Genomic DNA, 25739 nt, shown 5'->3' with positions numbered 1-25739 from the left:
ACATAGTAAGCGCTCAATAAATACTATTGAATGAATGAATGAATGGGTGACTAACAGTTCATCTCCTAGGGAGTAGTAGCAATATGCACTCCACCACCCCAGACGGATTTGCAAACGAATCCATTTAGGGGGAAAAGTGAATCCCCTCAACATGTGAGCACACATATACATTCATACCCTCATTTCTCTTGAAACGCAAGAGTCAATTCTTATAAAACCTCACATTAAGAAAAACCTGCACTGTATAACTCACCAGTTCTGATGCAACAATTATGTGCACTAGCAGATTCCTCAATAAGAATCTGACTCATGCTGTTGGGAGAGAACTTACAGTGCTCAGAGCATTGTACAAAGAGCTTGGGAAAGTCCCACATCTAATTTCCAGCTGTGTATTCTTCCCCAGTGCTTAGTACAGTCCTCCGCACACAGAAAGCACTAAATACTATCTCTAGTATGATAATACAATAGAATTGGTAGATACAACACCTGCCCTCTTGGACCTTTCAGTCTAGTTAGTTTACAGTCCCTAATTCCCAAATTAAATTCTAACCAAAATAAAAAAATTCCTGAACTATGCTGGCAGATTCTGGTCTATCTAAGAAAACCCTGTGTCTCAGAAAGATCCCACCTTTGATAATCATCCGGTTATTTGTAAAACTGATCAAACCCCTTCATCTAGTAGATTAAGTTCCCAATTGTCCCTTGTTTTCAATAAGCCTGAATTGATGGTTAAATTAAGCTGAATTTTTGATTTAGAATATTGGTCGCTCACCCTTCAAATAATGGAGTTCCAATAGCTTGTGAAATACTCTTACTCAAGTGAATTTTCAGAAACAAGACTGATAGGATCTCAGCTCCTTTCCATGAGCTTGTTGGTATCTTATTATTTTGAAATTAAACCAAGAGCTTGAAAGTGTTTAGGTAAACTAGTAAAATATTTAGGTAAAGTAGTACAGAGACTTTGTACAAGAAAATATTGTTTTATGTTCTGTTTCAGGCCTTATCAGCTTTCAAAAGCAGAGAACCGTGTAACTTTCAAACAAAATTTCTAAATGGACTTCCCTCCCAATTTGGGAACAACACATCCATGTAATAGGGAAAATTCCTACAGCTTATTTTTAAACAAGTTACTTCAACTGAGAGCATGCATGAACACGTGTGTGCTTCATTCATCCTGTCAAGGGTTGTGTGTCTTAAACCTTAAGCATGAACACAAATCAGATCCAAACTACTGATGTCATCTTAATTTGTACTGAGAATGTAATCAACAATGAGTAATACAGCAAACATTCTTTTTAGGTAATTGTTTATATTAAAAGAACTCACATAAAAAGCATTTATTGTACTACACCTGGTAGTCACAACGTTTGGCATTAAGTTTTCATTACAATGATTATATAAAAATCCCACACTTTATACATTTGTGATGGAGACAAACACAGTTTGACATAAACACAGAGAAAAACACAACTAAGTAGGGATAAACAGGGAGGAGGTCAGGGTGAGGAAGAGGAGAATAAGAGAGGCAATTAAGAGTCATGAGGGACGCAAAGACAATCACAGTAAATTGGCAATCTATCTTTGCCTTCCCTGATTAATTCCTCATCTCCCCACTTTATATTCCTTGCCTGCTGCCACTTCAGCCCTCTCATGTCACTCCCCGATTTATACTTATATTTCTATCCTTATCAATCATATTTACTGAGCACTTACTGTGTACAAAGTGCTTACTGTACTAAGTATTTGGTTGAGTACAATATAAGAAAGCTGGTAGACATGTTCCCCACCCCCAAGGAGCATACAGACAAGAGAGGGAGGCAGATGTTAAAATAATTAATGGATCTGTACATAAATGCTGTGGGGCTGGGGGTGGGGTGACTATCAAGTGCTTAAATGTTATATATTTGAGCGCAAGGACAGTGAAGAAGGGTGAGGGGGTAGGCAAAATGAGGGCTTAGTCGAAGAAAGTGTCTTGGAGGAGATGTGATTTTAATAAGGCTTTGAAGGTGGGGAAGAGTGGTGGTCTGTTGGATATGACAGGGGAGGGAGTTCCAGGCCATTAGCGGAACATGGGTGAGGGGTCCAACTGACTGATTGACGTGTTGGCAGTGAGATAGAGAATACTGAGGTACAAATGAGTAGGTTTGGTGTTAGAGGTGCATAATGAGCATGTTGGGCTGCAGTAGGAAATCAGTGAGGTGACACAGGAAGGGGAAAGGTGATTCAGTGCTTCAAAGTAAATGATATGGAGTTTCTGTTTGTTGCAGAGGTGGACAGACAACCACTGGATGTTCTGGAGGAGTGGGGAAATGGACCGAAAATCTGAAGTTATAATCTATGCACACATTTTCTCATAAATTTAAATGTTATAAGTTGGATTCTGTTCCATAACCTGGAAAAGTACTGCAAAGTTCCTTTCTGTGCTATATATCACAGTGATAAACATCACTAAACTACCATTTAATTTTCAAAGTAATTTTAATGAGTGCTTTTAATAAGGTCTTGAAGATGGGGAGAGATCGTCTGTTGGATATGAAGAGGGATGGCGTTCTAGGCCAGAGGCAGGATGTGGGCGAGAGGTCGGCGGCAAGATAGATGAGATAATTCCGCTATCAATATAGGCTCTAGCTGTCCAAGAAACGTTCTGGCCAATGGGCTTAAGGAAATGGATGCATTTTGGCAAGATTTTTTTTTTAAGCAAGGAATGTGACTGAGTCTTCGCAGCAGGCTGCAAAAATGTTGGCTTGTTCTGATGACGTGGTGGGCATTTTCCACTCCTGTGAATAATTTGTTTGATTTATCTTGATTACCAGCCTTCTCTTCTTTAAAGAATTCCGAGCAGGACAGTTCCTTCTGAGCACATCTCCGAACTTCTCTCTTCTTTGGGGTCTTCAATCATATTTTATAAATTTATCGGTTTTCTCAAAAATTGATGCAAGACTCTGGTGAAAAGAAGGCACAGGTGGAGGGGGAAGATTTCAAAAACACGAGTGAGATCTCTTGAGATACATGGCTCAGATGAATGATCGAGTGGACTGTGGGTTCTGAAGAAGCTGGGGAGGTGAGGGGGATATTTGTGGCCTCAGTTTTGTCAGCAATGTAGCTGGTAGGGTTGTCTGAGGGTAGAGCATGGAAGATGAAAACAATGGGAGTTTAAGGAAGGCTTTAAAGGTCCAGAATAGTTAGTACAAGAAATGGGCATGGGAGTCAATAAGAGAAGGAAAATAATATTGCTGAGCCATGGAGAGTACCACGTTATTACTGCATGTGAGGGTGAATTTGAGATGTCTCCCATTCTGACGGGAGCCTGGATTTCTGCCAATAGTGCTCCACAACCTGAACACAGGAGTGGAAGAAACATGCTGTGGAGGTGATCAGGATTGTGCCTAAGTGGTGCAAAATTGGCAGAGGGGCAGGGGATGTGGTCAGACTGTGTCTGATCTGTATCTCCCCCAGCTCTTTGTACAGCGTTTGACAGATAATAATCGCTTAATAAATACTATGACTCTTGAATTTCCTTCAGCCATAGGCTGGTTGTAATGCGTATTTTTTTAATGGTATTTGTTAAGCACTCACCAGATAACAAACACTGTTCTAAGTGCTAGGATAGGTACAGGCTAATTAGGTCGGACACAGTCCCTGTCCCTCATGAGGTTCACAGTCTAAGTAAGAAAGAGAACAGTTATTGAATCCCCATTTTACAGTTGAGGAACCTGTATATTTTAATGTGCCAAACCTGGGATGAAATAAGTTAGCAAATCAAATAACCTCTGGTAAAGCAAACCCCCACCAAAAGTGTGCTTGAGTTATTTGTATCCTTCTCCATTTTGTTGCAATCTAACTACTGTGAATCAGTAAACAAACTGAAACTATAGATAACATTCTATAATGAAGTCAGACTCTTAAACTACCCTTGCACTTGAACTTTGCTTACTCCACCCTCCTAATAAATCGGTTCCTCACTATAAAATGTTTCTAATAAAGGAAAGGTTACTGAACTATGAGAGAAAAGTTGAGCACAAAAACTGCCACCTGGCGAAAGCCAAGTCAGCCCCAGGTGAGAAGTGACTGGGTTAGGAATAGGCTGAGGATCAAGGAGATGAGAATGAAGGAGTTTGTTCATGATGGAACGGGGACTACATAGGCCTCATTCCACTGAGAGAGTGGGGGAGGTGGGAACCAAACTTTGTACCATAAAATACTCTGCACAGGACTGAGGGAGTTTTTTGTATCTGGTTTAGCCTGGGTCCCCATCTCCAAAGCTCTTCAAGCACCTGGAATGAGGTGAGGCGGGAAGACGGGCTCAACTTTTCCCACTCCCCCAACTCCTGAAGGGGAAAGATGACAGCCTACTCCTTATCATTATCATTATTACTATTATATTATTATTACTATTATATTTGATAAGCACTTACTATGTGTCAGGCACTGTTCTAAGCACAGGATAGGTATAAGTTAATCAGGTCTCAGGCCCTGTCCCGCAAGGGACTCAAAGTCTAAGTAGGAGAAAGAACTGGCATTAAAAACCCATTCTGCAGATGACAGAACTGAGACACAAGTAAGTGAATTGCCCAAGGTCATCCAGAAGGCAACTGGCAGAGCCAGGATTAGAACCCAGATCTTCTGACTCCCAGGCCTGTGCTTTTTCCACTATGCCATGCTGCTCTTCCTAATGATCCTTGCCTCACAATGTTCTCCCAAACTCTATCCAATTCTCCAATCAATTGCATGTATTGCTACTTACTGTGTGCAGACCACTGTACTAAGCACTTGAGAGTACAGTGTAATAGAGTTGGTAGACACATTCCCTGCCCACGTTGAGCTTATAGTTTAGAGTGGGAGACAGGCATTAATATAAATAAGTTACAGACAGGTACATAAGTGCTATGGGGCAGAGGGAGGGGTGAAAGAGGGGCACAAATCCCTCACCTTCTCTTTTGCAGTTCATGACATTTACTTCTGCCAGCTGTTACAATCAGTTACAGTCATCTGCTGCCCGCCATCCCTTTCTCTACCCATGTGGATGTCCCCAGTGCCACCCAGCCATCCAGTTCCTCTCACTTCTTAACTCCACAGACCTCTGCTTCCTCCTTACCTCACCCACTCACCAATTTGGACAAACACTGAATCTCATCATCACTACTTAGTATACCATTACTCAGCTCACCGCTTCTGAAATACCATTCTCCGACCCCAACTTTCTAACCTGGCATCACACCAAGATCTCTCCTTCCCACAAAACTGGTCTCTCTCCTTTTACAGACCATGGATGTTTAGGCCCCTCTAAATGTATCCCAAGCCATCATACACCACCTGGACTCCCTATTCCATCACCCCTCTTGTCTAACACACACTCATACCTTCATCTCCCTCGTCCCCAGTGCTCCTGTCGATCGTGTTTCAGCACCTCCGAACAAGTACACTTCATCCACTACTGCACTATCATACTACAGAACAATATTGGTGGAAATTCAAGCACCAGGCTGACTAGGGCCACTTTAAATTAATCTTTACTTACTGTAACTTTGCAGTTTCTTCCATTCGGGCGATACTACTTCTCTAACAACCATGTCCATTCCTCCAATTAAAGGTCTGCCTTTAACTCCCCTTCCTAAATTGCCCCAAACCTCCTCCACCCTACTCTATTGCTCCTGAAGACCTAGCAAAGCACTCACCTGCTTAGGTCATCTTTGAAAAACATCATTCTGCAGTCCTCAAATACTCCAGTGGTTATTTTGCATGAAACTGAAGGCTATCAGCTTTAAGACATTCCATCAGCTCTTTCCCCTTACCACTTCTCTCTTCTATCATACCCAGCTTGCATTTTCCATTCCTCCCAAGTTCACCTTCTCACAATATGTCTCCCTCTTGACTTCTCATTGTGAGCAAGGAACAGGTCTACTAACTGTTATTTTGTATTCCTCCAGTATATATTGTATACTGTGTTCCGCACATAGTAGGCGCTCAATAAGTATGAACGATTGATTGATTCCTAGTTCTGATCCATGGCTCATGGCTTTCCTCCTCTCCAGAACTCCCTTCCTCTTCGAATATGCCAGACCACAGCTCTTTCACTATTCAAAGCCCTTCTGAAAATCCCACCTTCTCCAGAAGGCTTAGCCCAATTTATTTTTTTTTCTCCTTCATTCACTCATTCAATCATATTTTTTGAGTGCTTACTGTGTGCAGAGCACTTTACTAAGCGCTTGGGAGAGTACAATATAACAATAAATAGACACATTCCCTGCCCAATGTCATCACCTTTGGCCTACTTACTAATGCACTTTTCTAATTCTCACTTTCCATACTCACTTATTGGAACACTTCATCCTTCCATTAGTAAATTATTTTATATCTGTCTCCCCTTCTAGACTGTAAGCTCTGTGTGGGCAAGGATTATGTCACCTTCTACTGCACTCTCTTTAGTATTTAGTACATTAGGTGTTTAAAAATATTTTTGATTGTCATTTTTGAGTTCTGAACTGAGTGGATTTAGATCTTAGTGAAGTCCTTTTCAAACTGGTACTTTCTCCTCCATTTATTGGCCCAAGGCATTTTTGAACTCTTGAAGCTCAAATGACCAGTAGTCCTGCCCATAGGTCTTTTGGATCCAGGGCAAGACCCTGCCCTGAAGTATGCCTTAAGTCCACTGCAATATGAGGTAGCCCCAGGAATTGGGAGAGCAGAATATGGAATTTGGCCTGCTAATTCGCTTTCAGATGTGGCTGTACTTCTGCCAAGAGGTGCCTCCGACTCTGAGCCTGCTGTATATGACTGCAGCAGCTTTGCAGGCTCCAGTCCTCCTTCGGCCTCAGTTCTCCTTCCTGAAAGCAGTGAGGTGAAGGGGGTTGTTAGGTGAATCCCAGCAGAGGACCACTGTGGACAGAGGTGCAGTCACTTAACGCCTTTCAAAATCAATCCCTCCTTGCTTTCCCAAAATAAAGGTCCCAACCTAAAAGGCATCCATGTATTCCCTTCTCTACAATCTCACAATTCCTTCTGCCTTCAGGATTTCTCTACTTGGATATCCCACCTACACCTCAGACTCAACACATCCAAAACAGGACTCGTCATCTTTTTTTAAAAATGGTATTTGTCAACTGCTTACAAAGTGCAAGGCACTCTACAAAGCGCTGGAGTAGACACAAGCTCATCCAGTTGGACACGGTCCATGTTCCCCGTGGGGCTCAAAATTTTAATTCCCATTTCTATGATCTAGTGGCATGAACATGAGCTTAGGAGTCACAGGACGTGGCCTCTAGTCCCGGTTCTACCACTTGTCTGCTGTGTGACCTTGGTCATGTCACTTAACTTCTCTGTGCCTCAGTTACCTCAACTGTAAAATGGGGATTAAAACTGTGAGCTCTACGTGGGACAACCTGATTATGTTGTTAGCTACCCCACTGCTTAAAACAGTACTTGGGACATAGAAAGAACTTAAATACCATAATAATAATTATTATTTTACGGATGAGATAACTGAGGCCCAGAGAAGTTAAGTGACTTGTCTAAGGTCACAGCAGACAGGTGGCAGAGGTGGGATTAAAATTCACATCCTCTGACTCCCAGGCCCATGTTCTTTCCACTAGACCATGCTGCTTCTCCTCATCCTATCCACGCTGCCTTCCCAATGCCTTTTCCATAACTGTAGATAATACCACCATCCTCCCTGTCTCAAAAGTCCATAACCTTGGCATTGGCCTTGACTCATTTCTATTTTTTAAACCACACATTCCATCTGTCACCAAATCCTACCAACAGTGTCTTTACATCTCTAGAATCCACTGTATCTTCTCCATCCAAAGTACAACCACGCTGGTCAAGCAACTTTTCCAAGCCTGCTTTCACTACTGCATCAGGCTCCTCGCCTTCTGCCTCTCCCTACTACTAAACACACTTCATTCTGCTGTCTGGATCATTTTTCTAAAATAATAACTCAGTCCATTTCTCCACACTCCTCAAATACATTCAATGGTTGTCTATTTACCTCCACATCAAACAGAAACTCCTTACCATCAACTTTATAGTATTCAATCAGCTTTCCCCCTCAGTACTAATCTCACTGATCTCCTACGATAACCCATCCCACATACTTATTTACTCTCTCACACTTATCTCCTGTACTCTCTGTACCTTGATCTCATCTATTTTACCACTAACCTCCTCCCCCATCATATTTGACAGTCCACTATTCTTCCCACTTTCAAAGCTCTCCTAAAGTCACATCTCCTCCAAGAGTCTTTTTCTAAATCCTAAATTTTTCCTACCTGCCCTCTTCTCTGTGTCTGCTTCGCACTTGGATCTGAATCTCTTAAGCACTTGATAGTCACCTCACAGCCCCATGGTATGTATTCATCTATCCTTATATTCTGCCATTTCTTCTATCAGAAATTTTTTTTAATGTCCATCTCCCCTTCTAGAGTGTAAGCTCCCTGTACATCCCAAGCGGTTAATGAAATGCTATGCAATCATATGTGCTCAATCAATACCACTGATTGATAGAAATACTTGTGACAGAGAGCATTTTAGCCTTGGGGCAATCCGCTAAACTCCCTGGAGCACACCCAATCCCGGCAGAATGTGTGTTTTCATTATATATATATTTTTAAATGGTATTTTTTAAGTGCTTACTATGTGCTAGGCCCTGTACTAAGTGTTGGGCTAGATACAAGCTAATCTGGTTGGACCCAGTCTCTGTCCCACGTGGGACTCACAGTCTTAATCCCCATTTGACAGATGAGATCACTGAGGCACAGAGAAGTGAAGTGACTTGTCCCAGGTAATACAGCTGAGTGGAGGAGCTGCGAGTAAAATCCAGGTCCTTCTGATTCCCAGGCCCATGGCTCTATCTGCTAGGCCACCCGAGTTGAACTTCCGTTGAGAAGTAATACTCAATTACAACATGATTAGGGAAGCAAGGACTACACCACAGTGCAAGACACCTTCGTACAGATAGACTTACCATTGAAAGAAATGGCTTTTGTGCATCGGAGCAGTGTTGGACAATATGAGAACCATGGGGAAGTTTTCCTCTTTGAGAGGGGTTCCCATGTGTTAGGAAGACTGGATATATATGATTGGTGCAGAAGCTGAGACATTTCCACACCACTGGAAACTCTAGAGCTCCACTGATTTAAGGCTCAAGCAATCCCTCAAACAAATTTCTAGCTATGGTTGGCAAAAGCAGGCCCATCGGTCATTTGAGAATTCTGAACCTCCAGGTCAGACCCAGCTCATCTACAGCTTAACTTCTCTGTGCCTCGGTTACCTCACCTGTAAAATGGGGATTAAGACTGTGAGTCCCATGTGGTATAACCTGATTACCTTGTTTCCAACCCAGCGTTTAGCACAGTGCTTGGAACATAGTTAGAGCTTAACAAATACCATTATTATTACTTCACTTTTTTTTTTTTTTTTTACTGCTGAAGCGGGGAATCTCTGATTTACATCAGGCCTTTCTCTCAGGGATGAAAACTGCTTTACTTCTACTAATTTCCCCTCAAAATATCACTGTGTGGGCAGATTTTGAGAATCTCTATTTTGAGGTGGGAAAACAGGAAGAGAGAGGAAAAGCAGATTGCTTTAGCCTGTAGTGCAAATCAATGCATCTGGCTTTAACCAACTCAGTGTTCTCCCCATTAGAAAAATAGAAAGCTGAGTCTGTGATATGGGGGACAACTGTCAGCTTAAGTTTTATTTATTTATAAAGGGGGAAAAATGCCAATTTTATTTCTCATTGGTTAGAATGGATACCACAAACTAACAACCTCCCAGGATATTATGAATGGTACTGCAGTTCTGCATTTCTACAATACTTATGATTCCTCCACAACCAAAAGCCTTCCAGCCATAACTCACTAATTTAAACTCAGCCACTGTGGACTGGAATACTGCAGATGTTTACAACCCCATCACAATCCTGAACAAGGCTTTTAGTTCTAATGATGCAATAACCTAGACGATTATTACTGTCCTGTGGTAGGTACAACTGGACCTTCATATGTCTTTGCCTGGATTAACCTCTACTGATGATGTATCCCAAAAAGATAATAGACATCCTTGCTAAGCAAAATTCTTCTTTTGTTCAGGTAATCATGGCCTAGCTTGGAAACAACAAAGAATCCTGAATTCTAAGTCCCTATGTGTGAGTCTCATTAGACAACAGAAACTGTGAATGATACAGTGTGAATAATATTATATTCAATTGAATGGGTGCTCTTGCTCTTTATGGTGCAACTGGAAAAGAAACTAAAAAGCAATTATAAGAATTGGAATTTGTCCATGCCCACAGTCACTCTTACAATAAGTGGCAGTAAGTACATTTAGTGCTAATCTGAATGCCATTTTCAAGAGCTTTGAATATTTAAGATAGCATTTCTAAATACAGTCTCTAGGATACCATTTCTAAATCACAAGAACATGATAGAATTTGGGTTTTTCCTTCATCTCCAGCTAAGAATGATCCACTGCACACAGCTATAGATAGAGCTGGAGATTTGTTCTGTTCCTTCATCTGATACTGAGTCACTGGGTTCCCTGAAGCAAATAAATCTTGCCTCAGTTTCCACATCATTAAAAACAATGAAAGGCATAATATCTAGCCATTACAGAGATGCTAGGCAGCTTGTGGCTCAAAACCCTGGGGCTAGAAATCATATACATATTAACATGTCTTATTAATTAATATCTGTCTCTCACTCTAGGTTATAAGCTTGCTGTGGGCTGGGAACGTCTCTACCGACTTTGTGGTACGGTAGTCTCCCAAGCACTTAGTACAGTGATCTGCACACAGTAAGTGCTCAAAAAATACCACTGATTAACTGATACACCACAGAAGATGTGAACAGGAAGATGGGTGGGCAGACAGAATGATGGATGACACTATGCAGAGGCTCTGAAGATTGCATGAACTTTGCACAGATTTTCTGGTGCTATTCTGCATCACCTGCTTCTGAGTGAATTGTTTTAGCACCTTTGGCACCAGTTTCTAATGATCGGAATTTTACTTATTCTATATAGAAGCAGCATGGCTCAGTGGAAAGAGCACAGGCTTGGACGTCAGAAGTCATGGGTTCTAGTCCTGGCTCTGCCACTTGTCAGCTGTGCGAATTAACTTCTCTGTGCCTCGGTTACCTCATTTGCAAAATGGGGATTAAGACTGTGAGCCCCATGTGGGACAGCTTTATTACTTTGTACACCGCCCGCCCAGTGCTTAGAACAGTACTGGGCACATAGTAAGAGCTTAACAAATATCATTATTATTATATATCTATATCACTTGATTATTGCATTCTAAAAAGCTTTGCCATAATTCCTGTTGGGCTTCAATGATGGACATTTTACAGAAATTGGGAAGAGGTAAAACTTTAGCTCTACTGAGTATTGGACTAACTAAGCAGAAATCTGGGCACTCACCTGTTGGCTGGAGAAGCCTCAGGATGGAGATTTTACAGGGACTGGCTCAAGCAGCCAGGTTCTACTGCTTGATTGGAACTGCTAAGGATGTACTCTTTTTCTTTTTTAATGGTATTTGTTAAGCCCTTACTATGTGCCAAGGATTGTACTGGGGTAGGCACAAGCTAATCAGTTTGGACACAGTCCATGTCCCACATGGGGCTCACACTCTTAATCCCCATTTTACAGATAACTGAGGCACAGGAAAGTTCGGTGACTTTCCCGAGGTCACACAACAGAAGAGTGATGGAGCCAGAATCAGAACCTAGGTCCTTCTGTCTCCCAGACTCGAGCTATTTCCATTAGACCAGGCTGCTTCTCTTGTTCCTATTTGCCCAACCCACTTCCTCTTACTCATAACTCAATCCCTTAAAGCTCTATCCATCCATCCAGGGAAGCATCTGGACCTATGTTCTTAATCCCTTTGCCCCACCTTTTTCGGGTTAAGGTTGGTGTCATCTCAAAAAATGTTTCCTGCTCATTCTTAAAATCTATCCCTTGTGCTCTCAATTGCATCCCCTTCTCCTCTTAAAAATTATTACGCTCACCCTACTTTCTTCCCAAATGGTCATCTTCAACCTCTCACTCCTCACTGGCTTCTTCCCCTCTACCTTCAAAGAGACTTAAGTTTTTACTACAATAAAAATAAAGATCAATTTGGATCCCACTGTACCTTTTAGCTACCATCTTATCCCTCTGCCCCATGCTAGTCCCAAGTCCTGGAACAGGTTGTATATACTCACAGCTTTACTTCCTCTCCACTACAGAGTTTCATCCACCTCATTTCACTGACACAACTCTTCCCAGTGGAAAGGACCCGGACTTGGGAGTCAGAGATAGTGAGTTCAAATTCTGACTCTGCCACTTTTCAGCTGTGTGACTGTGGACAAGTCACTTCACTTCTCTGTGCTTCAGTTCCCCCATCTGTAAAATGGGGATGAAGACTGTGAGCCTCACCTGGGGCAACCTGATTACCCTGTATCTACCCCAGTACTTAGAACAGTGCTCTGCACATAGTAAGCGCTTAACAAATACCAACATTATTATGATGTAAAATTCAATGGGCTTTACTCTGTCCCCATTCCACTGGACATTCCAAGTCTCAGATGCAGGGCCAGAATGAAGAATCACAAAGTCAATCCTCAAACAAGCAAATATCTGTGTCACTTTCTACTGCATTTAGCATTTTCCTTTTTCTGCAGCAATTATATGAGGGAGTGTTACCCTACTTATTAGCTTCTCCTTAGAGCATCCCTTTGGGAGTGTATTTTCAAATGGGTTCAAAGGCACAGTCAAAGCACATCAAACATCAAAAGTAGAACAAGTGTAAAATTTATGAACTTTCTAAATGCTAGTTTGAGTTGAGTTACTGAATGCTTACTATAAGCCAAGCACTGTGCTAATCACTCAGGGTAGAAACCAGAAGATAAGCTCAGTGCTGTCCCATTTATATATTTGTCTGTCTTGAAGCTTTGCTCCTCTGATAGGTAACAGTGATTCAGTCAGTCACTCATATTTATTGAGATCATACTGTGTGCAGAGCACTCTATTAAGCTTTGGAAGAGTACAGTATAACAATAGAAGGGACACAATCCTTGTCCACAATGGGCTTACAGTCTAGAGGGGGAGACACACATTAATATAAATAAATAAATTACAGATACGTGCATAGGTGCTGCAGGGTGATGAGTATGAATGAATAAAGGGAGCAAGTCAGGGTGATGAAGCAGGTAGGGGGATAAGAGGAAAAGAGGTCTTAGGTAGGGAAGGCCTATTGGAGGAGATGTGCCTTCAAAAGGGCTTTGAAGATGGGAAGAAAAATAGTCTGTCAGATATGAGGAAGTAGAGTGTAGCAGACACAGGATGGGGACGAGAGGTCAGGAGTAGCAAAGGGAAAAAAGGGAAGTAGAAGATAAAGACTCTCTCCCTAAGATTGAGTGTTGTTTATCAGGGCTTGGTGTTACTATAATCCCAGGAAGGCTAGGAGCTGGCTGGCAGTAACTCGAGCCCAAAAGTGGGCCTAGACCTAGCCTAATTTCACAATACAGTTCAACCTCACTTGTGGATAGGGGGGCTACCACAACTATTTGTTTGGGGTGCAGGGAAGACTTTTTTATGATTTTTCTATGAGGTGTGCCCAAATAGCTACAAATATGAGAAGCAGCCTGATAGCTGAAGGACATAAATTCTAATCCCGGTTTCTTGATTTATCTGCTGTGTGACCTTGGACAAGTCACTTAAATTCTCTGTGCCTCAGTCACCTCATCTGTCAAAAAGAGATTTAAGATTGTGTGGCCCAGGTAGATCAGGAACTGATTAGCCTGTATCAACCCCAAGGAGGGCCTGGCTCACAGCAAGTGTTTAACCAATACCATTAAAAAAAACATATCCCTCGATTCAGATGAATAGCATTTGAAGTCCTCAGGTCAGAAGTCACATTTCAGAAGCTAGAGCAGTCCATAGGGCCAGCAGTGCAAATCCATCAATCATCTCCATTTCTTGGATATCTACTGAATGCAAAGCAGCTGTACTAAACTCTGGGGAGACTACAGAGAGAATAGACATGATCCCTGCCCTCTTCACACACTCTAGCTAGGGAGCAAAACACTGCAAGAAGGTACAAACAGGAAGAAGAAGAAGGAATATATAGGGCAGCAAGATGGCTGCACCTTACTGAACCTAGAGTCCAACAAAGAAGGCTCAAATGTTAGGGTACATTGGGCTATACTAAGATTCATTCATTCATTCCTTCAGTCATATTTATTGAGGGTTTCCTGTGCGCAGAGCACTGTACTAAACATTTAGAAAGTACGATATAACAATAAACAGAGACGTACCCCACCTACGAGAAGCTTACAGTCTAGAACGGGGAGACAGACATCAATACAAATAAATAAATTACAGATATGTACAGATGTGCTATGTGACTAGGAGAGGGGAAGAACAAAGGGAGCAAGGCAGGGTGACGTTTGCCGTGCTATATTCTGAACATGGCAAATCCTTTATTCTCTCTACTCTCCCCTCTGCATCGACTATGAACCGGACTGTTCTCCTTAAGCACTTTTATACTCTTCCCAGTCCCACAACACTTACACAAATATTCTTATACTCTACTATTTTCCCTATCTCTAATCTATTTTCATGCCTGAATTCCCCTGTAGACTAAGTAGACTCTAAGTTCTTTGTGGGCAGAGACCATACCTTCCAACTCTGCTGTAACATATTTTCCGAGTACTTAGTAAAGTGGTCCACACACAGTAAGCACTGAAGAAATTCCATCCTGATTGATAATCTAACGCTAAGGAGTGGGAGATTGTTACAGATGGCAAGGACATTCTTAGAATTGAACCCACTACTAACAACTGCACCTGGTCCTGGGGACCCCACCCTCCCAGCGAGTTAACTTCGGAGAGCAGCATCCACAAGGGATGAAAGGAGGGTGGTGGGAGCACTTGGGGGCCTGAGTCACCAAATCCAGGCCAACAACCACCCTACTCCTGTTGCCCCACAAATTGACAACTTTCCAAATCCAGTTTACCAGAGAGCCTAGAGCTGTCAAGAGTCCCAATGGGACAGATGGGAAATTGATAATGGTTTTCAGTCCGGGAACATGGGGTATGTACAGCTTTACTACTAAATGGTAGATCTTTTTTTGGGTGGGGGGCAAGAGGGACTGACCATTCCCTTTTTAGATGAATAGGCAATAACTTAGGTGAGTCGTCCTTGGTCCTGCATCCATTGTGTCACACTCCTGAATGGCTGGGTGGAAAGAACACATCAAGGCAAGAATGAAGACGAAAGAGCATTAGGCAAGAGTAAAACTAGAAGAACATAAAAGCCCAAAGATGATGAGTATCCCGATTTTCACTGCATCTGCCTTACTTTAGGCTTGAGGGCTTGCAGCTAGGCCCTGTGAATTTCAAATTAATGTCAGCACCATGAGACCCAAAACAAACATCCTCCAAGATGCAATCTTTTCCTGAGAGGAGCCCCTTTAGAAGAGCTACTCAAAGATAGTGCTGAAAGGGCAGAGCCCAGAAATGTGGCATTAGAAGAAAAACAAACACACAGATCAAAATGACAAGAGCATTGAACTGCAGTCTCAGTTGCTGGCACTAGCACCCACAAAGATTATTTTTTCCCAGGGCATAAGCAATCTAACATAAAACGAAACCATAGGTTAAGGAAACTTTAAAGATTAAACAGTTGAAACTGATAAAGGAGAAGAGACAGTCACTTAAAAAAGACCACACATTCTCAAGTCCCAACATGGGCTATGAAAACTTGCACAGACTTGAAATTTCTATATCCCCAAATTAAAAAAGAAAAAGAAAGATTAGATAACTCCAACCATTAGTTTTTCTATAGGGTATGCTCAAACTAGTCAAGAATGCATCATATATCAAGCCAGTAGGCCTGGAAAATGCTAAGAAAATGTGAAAAGTCCTCCAATTGGAACCAGCACTTCGGGAGCCCAGCCACAGAAGTCATTTTTTGAACTGAGAAAACAGTTTCGCTGAGTCAGATGCCAAGGCCGAGCAAATCATCAAAAAAGACAGAGTGGGAAAGTGAGAAACTGGGAGAAAGATAGATTAAAAAAAAACACCCAACTCTGCAATCACCCATACAAGTATTAGCAACCAACAAAGATACAGGAATTTCCAAAAGGGAAAATGTTATTCACGGTAAACTTGAGTCACAAATGAAAACCCTCCCATGAAAGTAATCTCAGCAATTTCCTTTGCTGCAGGCCAGAGTTTTTCTGGAGCGATCTCAAGGCACAGTACTGGCACTTTCAATGATAAAAAACAAAATAATCAGTTCTTAGGTCTGCAAGGGGATAACACTACCAATCCAAATATCCTAGAAGGAAGTTAAATTAGCCCATGTGATTTTTGATTCAGTATGACAGTAAAATCTGTAGAAGTATCCCAGACAAGTTGTTGGGACAGAAAGGTAAGCAGATTTTGAGGTTGTTTTTTTTTAATTCTATCAATCAATAGTAATGATTGAGTTCTTACAGCGTGCAGAGCACTATATTAAGAACTTTGGAGAGTACAATAAAATAGAGTAGCAATGCTCACTGCAAACCAGCTTACTGACTGGAGCATATGCACAAAGTAAAATAGTACTAGTCGTAGCAGGAACATTTATTGAGTATGGTACCCTGTACGAGGCTCTTGAGAAGAAAAGGATAATGAAGTGATACGTTCCCTACCCACAAGGATCTTACACTCTAACAGCGGAGCAAACGTGAAAATAGTCAAAAACTGGCTTGGTCCAAAAAATAATAGGGTACACGTAATACTTGAGTGCTTAGGAGGGTGCAAATAAACTCAAAAGGGTTAGAATAGATTGAAGGAATAATATGGCTCAGGGTCCTGGGAAAATAATAGAAAAAATGTTGGAAAGGGTGAGATTTTAGGAGGGATTGAATGTGGGAGAGAGCAGTGATATGACTGACGGGAAAAAGAGGGCATTCCGAGCTGCAGAAGCAGTATGAAAAAAAAGGACAGAGGTGGGAGAGTCAAGAGCAAATCACAGCTGGAAGGAATGAAGACAGTAAGAGTTGGGGAATAATATTATGGTACTTAAATGCTTACTATGTGCCAACCACTGTTCTAAGCGCTGAGCTAATCAGTTCCTTTCCCACATGGAACTCTCAGTCTCAATCCCCATTTTATAGATGAGGGACCTGAGGCACAGAGAAATGAAGCAACTTACCCAAGGGCACTTAGTAGACAAGTGGCAGAGTTCAGATTAGAAACCAGGACCTTTTGACTCCCAGGCCCATACTCTATCCACAGTGGGTGAAGAAAAGCAATCGATAGTACTTATTGAGTGCTTACAGTTCTAAGGGCTTGGGAGAGAAAAATAAGTGGGTACAGGTCAATATATGGGACCAAATGGTGGAAGTGGAGAATGTGGAAACACAAGGAGCCAGTAGAGGGTTCTGGGGAAAAGAGAGCTGTGGGTTGAGCAATGGAGACTTCTGGAAGATGATCCATGCAGGAGCATGAGCTGCGGATTCCAAGCATCCTACCTGAGGAGTAGCATGGAGTAGCGAATACAGCCTGGACCTGGAAATCAGAGGGTCATGGGTTCTAATCCGGGCTCCGCCACTTGTCTATGTCACCTTGGGCAAATCAATTCAGTTCTCTGGGCCTCAGTTACCTCATCTGTAAAACGGGGATTGAGACTGTGAACCCCATGTAGGACAGGGACTGTATCCAAGCTGACTTACTTACGTCCACCCCAGCACTTAGTACAGTGCCTGGCACAGAGTAAGCACTTTAACAAACGCCACAATTATTATTATGGCATGACTGAGATGGCAAATGGATTAATCCATTAATATACCACATATAATTACGGCATTTGTTAAGGGCTTACTATGGGCCAGGCACCATACTAAGCACTGGGGTGGATACAAGCAAATTGAATTGAACACAGTTCCTGTCCCACGTGGGATTCACGGCTTCAATTATATGCCAACTGTGCTCTGCACATGGAAGGCACTCAATCAATACCACTGATTGATGGATTTATATCCTGGAGGAGGTGGAGCTTTAGGAGGGCTTTAAGGGGAGAAAGGTGTGATCCGGTGAAGCTCAAGAGCGGGGAAGGGCCAGAGGAATGCAGTAAGGAATGAGTACTCAATAAATACCAGTGATTGCTGAGCAATACCATTAGGTGGTTTGGTTGGGAGGAGCAAAGAGTGTGAACTAGTTAGTGGGAGCAAGCAAGCAAATAGGTAACATGGGGTCAGTTAACAGAGTGTTTTGAAGGCACTGGTTAGGGAGCTTTTTTTTTTCCCAATGTGAGAATAAATGGATAGCTGCTGGAGAGTTTGGAGCATGGAAGTGATGCATTTCCATCAGTGTTTTATAAAGATCACTGGCAACAACTGCAAAGAGACTATGGCAACTTTGCAACCATGCTCACTTCCTGAACAGCACCCATTGGATTAGCATGGTCACAAACCTTCATGCATGACAGATCACTTCTCTCCACACCTTCAAAGTCGCAATGAAAATCACATCTTCTCCATGAGACTTTCCCTACGGCCTCATTTCCCTTAATCCCTCTTCCTTTAGCATCACTTATGCACTTGGATCTGTATCCTTTAAGCACTTGATATTCACCTCACCCTCAGCTCCACAGCATATAACAGTGCTCAGTACTTAGAACAGTGCTTTGCACATAGTAAGGGCTTAACAAATGCCATTATTATTATTTATAATAATAATGTTAGTATTTGTTAAGCGCTTACTTTGTGCAGAGCACAGTTCTAAGCCCTGAGGAAGATACAGGGTAATCAGGTTGTCCCACGTGGGGCTCACGGTTAATCCCCCTTTTACAGATGAGGTAACTGAGGCACAGAGAAGTTAAGTGACTTGCCCACAGTCACACAGCTGACAAGTGGTAGAGCCGGGATTCAAACCCATGACCTCTGACTCCCAAGCCTGGGCTCTTTCCACTGAGCCATGCTGTTTCTTGTATAAACCTGTAATTTATTTTAACATCTCCCACTGTTTCCCTTTCTCTATCCTCATGGACAAGGAATGTGTCTATCAACCCTATTTATTCTCCCAATATAGAGCTTAGCAGAGTGCTTTGCATGCAGAAAGCGCCCAATAAGTACCAACTGATTATGCCTGCAGCATATCCATTCCACCAGGATCTCTAACTCCTCTTCATTTCCATTAGCTTCTACCATAAGCAAAGAATTGTCCAAGGAGGCTGGTACAATTATCTAAAGTCTAGGAAGCCTATTTGCTGAAAACAGGGCTATTATCTATCCAGATTTCTTTGTTGGGATACCAGGATACCAAAGAACCTTACCCAGGATGATGGGTCCTGGGTGGGGGACTGACTCTAGCAAGCACGTGCACGATGAGGCATGAGACTTGGGATTTAGTTGCTATATTTGGCTCTGATATCCCTGAAGTCATTCAACATGTTATTTGCCCAACTACTTGAGTGGCACTTTTTCTGGCATTTAGACATGCACCCTAATGGTTTTGACAACTACCTATTTACTTGCCTAAGCTTGGTGAGAGAAACTACCAATCTACCTTTATTCTAACAGCATAAATACAGCTAGTCCGTTTAAACCCCAAAAATTATATTGTTCAATTCCTGCAGATATTTATACTGAGAGTTGAAAAATCACTTGCTTTATTGGGTTAATAGAAGCAGGGAGGTGCCGCAATTGCTAGTTGAAACAGGTCCTTCAGACAGATGCTTGTGCTTCACATGCTTTCTCTGCAGGAGTATAATTTTACAGGAACTTCCTTCCCTTACAGAATGAGTGTAAATGCAATTTCAATTTCATACTGTCACAGATGGCAATTCCTGGAACTTCTGAACGGTTTCATTTCAAGGGACAGAGGCTGTGGGGTGGGAAATGACTTGGAAGACACTCAGACACCATTCCTTTGATGCTAGCCCCCAGCATACTCTGACTTTGAGTAAAAAAGGTACATTTGCTGAAATTTCCAGGGGATACAGAATACATAAATTCACATTAGGGAGCAGAAATTTGATAGTTATGGTATACTTGAGGATTCATGTGTGCTGAAAGCATGGAAAAATTGTAAACACTAATAATTGTGGTATTTGTGTAAGCACTTACTGTGTGCCAAGCACTGCACTCTGCATACCTTCTCAGCCAATCAGTGATGTTTACTGAGTGCTTACTGTGTGCAGACCACTTCTCTAAGAGCTTGGGAAGAATATAATAGAATTGGCAGACCCAATGCCTGCCCAGAAGAAGCTTGATATCTATGAAACAGACAATAAAATAAAGATGGGGAAGGAACAGAATAGAAGCTCCTTGTACTCCTGTTGTACTGTACTCTCCCAAGTGCTTAGCACAGTGCCCTGCACACAGTAAGTGCACAAATAAATGCCATTGACTGAATGACTGATAGAGACATACATGCTCTCAGCAAATGGTCGCCAATGCATAGGTGATGCGGAAAGAAGGGGAAATAAGGCGGGAAGAGAAGTTAGTCAGGGATGGCTTCCTGGAAGAGATATGATATTTAGTGGGACTTGGAAGATGGGTAGAGTGGTGACCTGTTAGATATGAAGGGGAAAGTAATTCCAAGAAGAAGAGAGGATTGAGCAAGTGGTTAATGCCACAAGAGATGACATCAAGGCACAGTAAGTAGGTTGGTGTTAGACAAGTGAAGGGTGTAGTGAAAGAGGCGTGAGGACAGGTGGACAGGTAAAAGGGAGAGTGCCTTAAAGTCAGTATAGAGGAGGCTTTTGATTTATTTAAAATGGTATTTGTTCAGCATTTACTATATGCCAGGCACTGTACTAAGCACTGGGGTAGATACAATATAATCAGGATAGACTCAATCCCTTTTCCACTTAGGGCTCACAGCCTTAATCCCTATTTTACAAATGAGGTAATGGGCACAGAGAGGTTAAGTGACTTGCCTAAGGTCACACAGCAGACAAGTGGCAGAGCTGGCATTAGAGCCCAGGTCCTGTGACTTCCAGGCCTATGCTCTTTCCTCTAGGCCATGCTGCTTCTGCTTGATCCACAGATGGATGGGTCTCTAATGGGTCCAAAGAAGGAGAGTTTTGGACAGGGTCAAAAAATAAATAAATCACTCAACCAAGAGACCTTTCAATACCTTGCATATTAATCATATTTACTGAGCACATTGTGTGCAGAGAAGTATACTAAACACTTGGGAGAGTACAATATAATGGTCAATAGACACAATCCCTCTCCACAGGTAGCTTACAGTCTAGAGGGGGAGAGGGACGTATTCATTAATAAATACATAAACAATGGATATGTACTTGTGCTGTGGGCATGGGGGAATGGTAAATAAGGTAATAAAATATGATATTCCACAAAAATGTTCTATGTTGGGTTGAATTGTCCACTATGTTCCTGAGAACATACATTCTCTAGGAGATAATGGGAGACAAGCTTTCCAAATTCTTCTCTCTCCCTGAGAAAGAGGAGAGAATGTTCTGGCAGAGGGAATTGAAATTTCTCTTCTGTGGAAGCAGCCAGAGAGCACCCTATAGTCCTGCCTTGCCTTCACAACCCACCCTGTGCCCGCACTCGCATATGCTGTAGTTGTGTGTTTGCATAAAGGAAGGAAGGAAGGCAGAAATCCTGAGCCTACATCTGCTATTTCAACATGCACTTATACCTGCCCTCCCCACAACAGAGTTCACCTTGACCTTGTTTGCACTGGGACCCATTCCAGTCTCAAAACTTATTGAAATTCCAGGGTCTAGAAAAAAATAAAAAGGCAGAGTCTAAAAGAATCTTAATTAATCTTTCGGGTAGGCTTCCAAGAAAATTTGGGGTTGTGACTGAAATCTAAGAATACCTGGCCCCAGCCATTTAGAAATGGTTAAAAAAAATAGTACATGTGTATGGACTGCTAATTTTTAAGGTTTGAAGAAGATACTACTTTTGTGGTGCAATCTGGCTAATGTGTGATTAACCACCTCTTTTGCACATCAGATCGGGTCAAAGTCATTCCTTATTGCACTGTTGCATTTGCCGTCATTCATTCATTCACTCGTATTTACTAAGCGCTTACTGTGTGCAGAGCACTGTACTAAGCACTTCAGAGAGGCAGCATGACTTAGTGGTTAGAGTATGGCTTGGGAATCAGAAGGACCTGAGTTCTAATCACGGATCCACCCTTTGTCTGTTCTGTGACCTCGGGCATGTCGCTTAACCACTGTGCGCCTCATTTACCTCATCTGTAAAGTAGGAATTAAGATTGTGAGCCCCGTGTGGGACATGTACTGTAACCAACGTGATTAGTTTCTATACACCCCAGAGCTTAGTACACGTCTGGCACATAGTAAGCACTTAAATGCCATTTAACCAAAACAAAATGAAAAACAAGTCACAGTCTCCCCGGGGGTCTGGGTTCAAACTCCATGCCTGCTATAATGCTGCTGTGATTAACCCCATCTGAAGAAAGCTGCCTCCTGTATTCTGAAGCTGGAGTCGGCAGCCTGAAGCCCTAGAGCCACATCTGGCTCTTGTGAGAGCCAAAGGTGTCTTTTGGGCAGGGCACGGAGGCGGTGGGGGGCCGTGGACACAGGGTGCTGCAGGTGGGACCATAGGTAGGGATGGCAGTGGGGCCACAAACTTGCTAAGAGCCACACTGCCAGGAATAGGGGAAAGTGGTTTCCACCGCACCTGTTGACAATGGGTAGACCACCGCAGCTTCTCGCCTCCCCCAGAGAGGGGAAAGAAAGGATCCACTCCAGAATGGGGACCTGGAAACTCTGCTGCAGCCCCATAAGGGAAGGGTAAGGGAAGGGGCTCCTGTCCTTTGCTGAGGAGTCTGGTGACAATGTAAAAAGATGATCCTAGTGGCAGAGTGAAGTACAGTTTGGAGGAGGAGAGGCTGGAGCAGAGAGACTAGTGAGAAAGCTGATAGAGTGTCTAGCCGGGTATGACAAGCACCTGGATTTCACTGGTGGCTGTTTGTAGAGAAAGTGGAAGGAGGGGATATGAGAGACCAGTGAGAAAGCTGACAGAGTGGCTAGCCGGGTACGACAAGCACCTAGACTTCACTGGTGGCTGTTTGTAGAGAAAGTGGAAGGAGTGGATCCAGTGAATGTTGTGGCACAAAAACTGTCAGGATTTAGCAGGAGACTGATGTGGAAGGCTTTTGTGAACTATATAAAGCCTCCTTCTGGACAGTCCTTGTTCTAAGATAATTAAAATTTTTGACTGACTGCCAACAGTCTTTCCCAAAACATTCAAGCAAACAGAGTTCTTCCTGAAGATCTTTCTCTCTATGAAGATAGATATAAAAATCTTCTCTTCAGTATATCTGGTTTCCTCCATTTGAGACTAGATTAGCCTGATAGGACTTGCTCTTTGCTAAACGAGGCTGGCTACTATCTAGTAAATCTCCTATTCTCTAGTTTTCTCAGTGCCACTGCAGGATGGCTCTTTATGGGTGCAGAAAAAAAAAGTGTATACAGTGTTTAAGTGTCAGAAATGTTCTGTTTTGTAACTACATAACATCAATTTTCCCTACTACTGCTTCACAACACATGCCACTGAACAAAGGGGATACAGGGGAGAGAGAGTGTGGATGGTTCAGAGCACCCCAGCACCACTACTTCAAAAATAATTCAAATGCACATTCTGCTGGTGGCAGAACAGCCATTTGCCCTGTTAACTTTGTTGTCTAAGCAATGTTCCCTGAGTGCAAACAGGCAGAAAAAGCATACTACTGTATTTTCATGGTACCAAATAAGAACATTGTGATTTTTTTTTTTCAGGAGCAGGGAAATGGCAGGATAATACAGCAGACACAAGGAATAGAACCCATTAGCACAAGGCTCAGATATAAAAAAAAAACCTCTTAACTGGTTATATTGAGACAGTTCCCATTGCAGATTTTGCTGTTTTGTTTCATATGGTATTTAAGTGCTTACTATGTGCCAGACTCTGTACTAATCACTGGGGTAGATACAGGATAATCAGATTGGACACAAACCTTGCTCTACATGGAGCTCACAGTCTTAATCCCCATTTTACAGAGGAGGTAACTGGGGCACAGAGTAGTTGGGACTTGCTCAAGGTTACACAGCAGACAAATGGCAGAGTTAGGATTACAATCCAGGTCTTCTGACACCAAGGCCCATGCTATTTTCACTAGGTCATGCTGCTTCCCAAATGGTGACCCAAATAATTACCCAAGTAATGAATGAGTGGTTCACCCTATCTGATGAACACAAAGCATTTTACCTGTTATGTCCACTGAAAGGAATCCCACCAATTTATTCATGATGTGCCCTCCTGAATAAACTTCCCCAGCCCCACACACCCTTCCTCTTTATTTCTCTTCCTTCCTGCACCACCACTGTTTCTACAAATGGTAACAGGTGTGTGGGCACACATGTGCATGCACTAGCATTTGCTTCCTAAATAAGGTTTTATCCACATATATGGGTGGGCCAGAAGGACTTTGTAAGGACCAGAGTTCCCTTCTATGCTGCGCTTCTGGCTATTATATTTGCTGCTAATAATAATCACAGTGATGGTATTTGTTAAGCACTTACTATGTGCCAAGCAGTGTTTTAAGCACTGGGGTAAATACAAGGTTATCAGGTTGTCCCACACGGGGCTCACAATCTTAATCCCAATTTTACAGATGAGGTAACCGAGGCACGGAGAAGTTAAGTGACTTACCCAAAGTCACACATCTGACAAGTGGCAGACCCAGGATTAGAATCCACTTACAAAGACTGACACTTTTTGCTTTGGCTTCTTTGTTTACAGGTTTTCCTGAAACCTCATTTTCATTTTCCCAGTGAAAAACATACTGGATATTTTTCTAAATTGTGGGAGCTGATTCACACTCTAATTATCCTCATATTTACAGACAATCCAAAATATCATGCTGCCTCATCTATAGGTTCTATTGGATGTCAGTCGATCAATGGTATTTGAGTGCTTACTGTGTGTAGAGCACTGTAATAAGCAACAGGAAAAGTATAGTATAATATGGCTGAATTTGGCTTTCATCAGACCCCTAAGAATACTTGGGCTTCACAGTGTAATGCCCCAGTGGAGGAAGCGAAAGCACATCTGGGGTAAAACGCAAATCTGAAAAGCAGAACCTGCTGATAAAACACCTTTTTACCCTTTTTGCCTCACTTTCTTTTCCTTTTCTACGCTAAAACTAATCTTTTGGTCATTTGCACATGATTGCATAACATCCTGAAAGAAGTTTAATTCTGGACTATAAAAAAGAGAATATCAAATGGAAATTTTAATAAAATGAAGATAATGCTTACATTTAACATAAAATATACCAAAGATCCAGCCCATAAACTATTCCAGGCTAGATGTTTATGTACAGTTAGAATAAAGATTACCCCGGGGAAAGTGGAAAGACTATAGGCCTGGTAGTCAGGAGACCTGGGTTCAAATCCTAGTTCTGTCACTTGCCTGCTGTATGACCTTGGGTAAGTCACCTAATTTCACTGGACTTCAGCTTCCTCATCTGTAAATTGGGGGTTAAATCCTTGTTTACCACCCATTTCAGAATGTAAGCAATTGTAACCATATCTTTCATCTTGGGTTTGGGCCTACTGTTTCTCTGCCTGAAGTGGTAAGAAATAGACTGGGACTCTCATGGATTCTGGGGTTTCAGATCAGACTCATCATTGGGTTCCCCAAGAGAATGGGTGGCTCTTGATCACCCCCTCTCACTTCCACTGAGGATTTAAATTATTCTTCCATGAGCCTGAGACTCAAA

At 42.3% G+C, this 25739-nt stretch overlaps 1 protein-coding gene across 2 annotated transcripts in view; it reads right to left on the bottom strand.

The window, feature by feature from the left end:
* Positions 1-25739, bottom strand: part of CCDC50 (coiled-coil domain containing 50) — an 86246-nt gene that overhangs the window by 42664 nt on the left and 17843 nt on the right. The gene's annotated exons all lie outside the window — the stretch shown is intronic.

This window comes from Ornithorhynchus anatinus, chromosome 7 (genome assembly GCF_004115215.2).
Source record: "Ornithorhynchus anatinus isolate Pmale09 chromosome 7, mOrnAna1.pri.v4, whole genome shotgun sequence".
Lineage (NCBI taxonomy): Eukaryota > Metazoa > Chordata > Mammalia > Monotremata > Ornithorhynchidae > Ornithorhynchus > Ornithorhynchus anatinus.
The sequence above is the reverse complement of the archived record's forward strand: the minus strand, read 5'-3'. Positions and strand labels throughout refer to the sequence as shown.